Source organism: Theobroma cacao, chromosome 1 (assembly GCF_000208745.1).
Source record: "Theobroma cacao cultivar B97-61/B2 chromosome 1, Criollo_cocoa_genome_V2, whole genome shotgun sequence".
In the NCBI taxonomy this organism is placed as follows: domain Eukaryota; kingdom Viridiplantae; phylum Streptophyta; class Magnoliopsida; order Malvales; family Malvaceae; genus Theobroma; species Theobroma cacao.
Window position 1 is genome coordinate 12,024,667 of NC_030850.1, and position 5,405 is coordinate 12,030,071.

The 5,405-nt window shown below is 34.6% G+C and overlaps 1 long non-coding RNA gene across 3 annotated transcripts; it reads left to right on the forward strand.

Annotated features, from left to right (window-relative positions):
* LOC18612359 lies at positions 915-4,716 on the forward strand. 3 transcript variants are annotated; one of them, XR_001926778.1, is made up of 4 exons: positions 915-956; positions 2,569-2,685; positions 3,410-3,765; positions 3,990-4,716. It is a non-coding gene; the product is annotated as an uncharacterized LOC18612359 (long non-coding RNA). The 3 variants fall into 3 exon arrangements; XR_001926777.1 differs by lacking the exon at positions 915-956 and adding an exon at positions 1,653-1,692; XR_001926780.1 differs by lacking the exon at positions 915-956 and adding an exon at positions 1,653-1,692 and having other exon boundaries at positions 4,107-4,716.

Genomic DNA, 5,405 nt, shown 5'->3' on the forward strand with positions numbered 1-5,405 from the left:
AGGTGTATGGGGTTGATTACTTGGAAACTTATGCTCCTGTGGCTAGACTTGACACAATAAGAATACTTGTAGCACTGTCAGCTAGAGAAGAATGGAAGCTATTTCATCTAGATGTCAAATCAACTTTTCTAAATGGGTATTTGACTGAAGACATTTATGTAGATCAACCCGAGGGATATGAACAGTAGAACTCTGAATGTAAGGTTTGTTGTCAAGCCCGATCTTATAAAATACTTGCCATGTCATTCATGTGATTGACAATATGCTTGCATACTTGGAAAGCCCAGAAAAATCGTCAAAAATCGGTGGTGTACCTAGCGGTGCAACTAAGTTGAATTAAGCCTCGAACTAGTCCAAATAGAGATTTTAAGATGAAATTGAGAATTTTAAATCCCAGAATGACTTAAAATGGTAATTCAGAATTCGAGGACCGATTTGGAGTTAAATTGGAATTTTTATGACCTTGGAGTAAAATGGTCATTTTGCCACATGAGGTTAAGACGTGAGTGTTGGATGAAATTTTTTGACTAAGATTGATCATTTGGAGTATAATTTGAGTTTGAGAAGTGAAAAATTTTAATTTTGACATTTTTCGAGCATAGGGGTAAAATAGTCATTTTGCCACCCTAGGGGTAAAATTGTAATTTTTCACACCTAACACTTGTCATGCCCATGGATTTCAGCCATTAACATTTTACATTGTGGATAATTGAAACATTTTATATGGTGGAGAGAGATTGCTTAATGGATAAGTGTTACACATGAACCAATGAAAACATGCCATGTGTCAAGCTTGGATTATTCTAGAATTTCCTTGTAAAATCTATTTAAAACTCTCTTAGTCTCACCCATATGGCCGGCCAAAGCATGAAGTGAAGAGGAAAGGAAAGAACACAAACCCTAGGTGGGAAAATTGAAGAAAAAGTGTGGGATTTCAAGGGATTAAGCTAATAAAGGTAAAATTTTGTGATTTTATCTTGTGATTTACACTACCCATGCTTTTTTTTTCATTTTCCATGCTTAGAACTCAAGTTTGCATGATGAACCCATGCTGGCCAAATTTGAGAGGAGAGGTTTTGAGCATTGATTTTGCTAGATTTCAAGCTAATTAAGTGTTTTTGGTTGTTTGGTAATGGAAAGTATGAAAATCTAGCAAGGAATCACTTTGTTCTTCACAAACCCACAAGAGGCTGAATTTTCTAGGGAGAATATTGAGGCTGAAATTGATGATATTTCATGATATTTTGGTGGTATTTAATGATTGGTGAGGCTAGAAATTTAATGAAAAATTTTGGCATGAAAATTCAAATTTTTACCTAATGTATAGACATGTGTGATTTATGGTTCGGACTGATAAATTGAATCATATTCACAGTCATTGAGGTATTTTAAGTATAATTGGAGTGTAGAAAGTGAAAGAAATCGATTTGGAGTTAAATTGGAGGTTTTAGACAATTACATCGAGAATAGTGCGAATTACGTCGAATACTGTATTTAAACAGCTATTTGGACATTTTACATCACATTTCGTGCATTCATATAGATTTATAGAGCCTAAAATAGTTTATGATAAATTGACACAATTTATTGAAATTCGTGTCACGTATGATGTATAGGTGGTGAGCCCTCTAACAAGGGTAAAGAGATTGTGCCCGAAGATCGAGAATAGGAGTATATCAAACTCATAGTATTGTGAGTAACCTTACTATCGTCTTAATTATCTAAAGTGATTTTTATCCGATTTTGTGATTTTATGAAAAATGAGTTTAAATGGTAAATCTTTATGTTTTATAAATAAAATGTGTTTAAACGAAATGATTTTATAAATTGTCTTGAAATGAAATGATGGCTTTGAAAATAGAGTAATTGGAGACCACTTGATGTGTTATAAATTTATGGTTCTAATTGATTGGCTTATGATAATATTGGCATGACTGGTTGAATTGGTAAATGTGCTGAAAATGTATGAACTGTTGATTTACCTTGAGAGACTGTAAAATAAAATAATTGTCATGTCATGTTATCGCAAATTTTATTGTATGGTGGGATAAGCTTGCTATAGTGGGCGGGTTTCCATAGACCAGCCTATTAGAGGGGCACGGTAAATCCCGTTATATCTTACCTCAGTATGAGAGGAGCGAGTGGATAACTCCTTAGGCTAATACTTTTAGAGTACACTTCACGCCAAACCACCACGTGAGGGGGAACTTAGTCAACGCCAAGGACCTGTTATGTTTTCAAAATAAAAACATGATTTATGTGTACATAACTTTTTAACAGCCTTGGCGGACTCGGTTTGGGATAACCCTAGATCAAGGTATCCCTGATAACTGAGTATGAGAATGTTTTTGGCACGAGCCAAAGCTTTTAAGAAATTCATAAGCCATGTTGATTACTCGACTTATATGAATTGATTTTATTTGGTTGAAATGACCTGAAAGGTGATGAATTATAATATGTTAAACTATTTTATCTATCTCAATTTACTCGATTTTAGATATTTTAGATGATATTTGTTTACTCACTGGGATTATATAATCTCATCATCCTTATTTCCACCCATTTCAGGCTCAGGATAGTATATAGATAGCTGATTCATCGAGGACCACCGTTGGATTTGCATCCTCCAAACTATAGATTCACATTCTTTCTTACTTTTGGTCGCTCGTGGGTCCACGTGTCACTGTAAATTAAATCTTATGCTTTGGTTATTTGTATTACAGTATATATGAATTTATTTAGCTTTTACACTACAAAAATTATTTACCGGTAACTCTATAAATATTGTTTTATAAGAAAATAGAATATTTTATTGAATATTTTTATTATATTCTAATAGTCATAATTTCACATTAAATGAGTGTTTTAAACATTTAAACTTATTTTTGATTACGAATTATGTGTTTTGTACTCGCATATTACATTTTTGACGGATTTCGAGATTTTTGAGAAAAAATGACCAAAATGCCCATGTGAGGAAAAAAATTATTTTTCTATTGTTTTAAGTTGGAAATAGTTTATAATCTCTCAAAAGATGATTTTAATAACTAATACTCACAAGGGAAGCGAGAAAAAAACTGATGTTAAGCCTTGCGAGGTTTTGATTGACATTCCGGATAATGAATGTCTATCGGGACGTCGAGGTGGTTGTCACGGACTCGATGAAAGTTCCGAGTCGTGACATTTGTAAACTGATAAAAGCCCATATGGCCTAAAATAAGCTCCTAGAGCCTGGTATGACAAGATGGACAAGTATTTCAAAGGCTAAGGACTTTAGAAAAGTATCAATAAGTCCACTTTATATGTGAAGAAATCAGATGGGAAAGTTTTATTTGTTGTGACTCTTTGTGTAGATAACTTACTACTTACTAGTCTTGAAAGCAGTTACCTAACTGATTTTAAAATTCAGATGATGAAGGAATTTGAAATAATTGACTTGGGGAAGATGAGCTATTTTTTGGGGATGGAAGTGCAACAATCTACAAGATAGATTTTCTTGCATCAAGCTAAGTATGCTAAGGACCTACTGAAAAGGTTTGATATGAGCTTGTGTAAGGTGGTAAGCACACCTTTCACTACTGGAGCTAAGTTTAGCAAAGAAGATGGTTCTCCCAAAGCCAATGGACAGATTTACAGAAGCATTATTGGATCTCTCTTATACCTGTTTGCTACCAAGCCAGACATAATGTTTGCAACCTGGTTGTTGTCAAGGTTTATGCAAGAACCTTCACAAATACACTTCACAGCTGCCAAACGGATTCCAAGGTATGTCAAAGGAACTCTAAACTTTAGCTTGACTTATGTTAAACAAGATAGTGGTAATCTTATAGGCCATTGTGATAGTGATTGGGTGGGGTCATTGGATGATTCAAAAAGTACAAAAGGATTTTGTTTTTCTTTTGGGAGTGCTATTTTTGCCTAGAATTCAAAGAAGCAATAGGTTATAGCTCAGTCCACGGCTGAAGCAAAATACATTGCCTGTGCTGCAGCTACAAATCATGCATTGTGGCTGAGGAAAAGGTTGCTAGATTTAGGATTTGAACAAAGTCAAGGCACTCTGATATGTGTTGACAATTTGTTTGTTGTTTCAATTGCTAAAAATCCAGTTCAATATCGGAGAACTACACATATTAGGGTCAAATATCATGCCCTGAAAGAAGCTGTAAAAGAGAATGAAGGTGAGTTGAAACACTGCAAGACAGAGAACCAGTTGGCTGACATTTTTACCAAGAGCTTGGGAAGAGAAAGGTTTGAGCATCTCAGATCGTGTCTTGGAGTTCAGCAGATTATGAATCATGGGGCAGTGTTGAAGTACTGATTCCCAACCTAGTTAAATATGTGGCTCGAACTAGCTGAAAATTAAAGGTTGAAGAAGATTCTCAACAAGGGATCGTTTTTAGTTTGCTGCTGATTTACTAAACATTAACGAGTCCTGTCTTTTTTAAACTCTTGTAATTAATATAGTAAAATAGGATGTATGTGTCATTTAAGTCTTTTGTTGTAGGCTTAACAACCATGTTTACCGGGTAGTGTACTGGGTGGTTTAGTTACAATTACCACAACATAGAAAACAAAGACACGTTGTTTGTGTCTAGAAAAATACGCTTAGATTAAGTCTTCTAAGGCTGAATGAAAGGATTGAATGGTTTTAGGTGATTATAAATACTTGCAAAGTAACTGTTATTGTGAGTGGCTTATGATTCTCAGATTTGATGTCTTCATCCCTGTTTTCGTTTTTCTCTTTGTTCTTCAAGCTTTCTTCAAATTTCTCCAGAATTAGTTTAGCTTAAAATCTTCTACTTAACTAAACTTTTTCACTCACTTGCATTCTGATTGTCCATTACAATGGCTATTTATAAGTAACTCTTAATATTTAGTTACTTGAACCACAATTAATAAGACATGACCTACACGACTCACAAGTACGAGAGGGGTAAAGGAGTCCATTACACCACTTTCCACCTATGTTTCGTTGAAACTTAAGATGGTTCTGCTACTGTTGATCCTAAAGAATTCAGGAAGATTATTGGTGCCTTCAACATCTTTCTCTCACCAAACCATACATAAGTTTTGCTCTCAATAAACTCTCCTAGTTAATGCAGAAGCCAACTCAACAGCATCATTCCATTCTCAGAAGAATGTTTAGATATCTCAAGGAACCCTTATTTCAGGGTCTTTGTTTTAATATCATCAACAGAGAATATCATCATAAACTTTGACCGGGCAAAGAACCCTGATGACAGAACTTCTTCTTCAGCTTACATTGTTTATCTTGGTAGCACACCAATCTCTTGGAGTTCCGAAAGCAAAAAATAGTAACTAGAGCATCCACAAAGACTTGATTATCAAGCCATTACAGCATCTATCTTTGGATTAACATGGATTCAATCCTTGTTATCAGAACT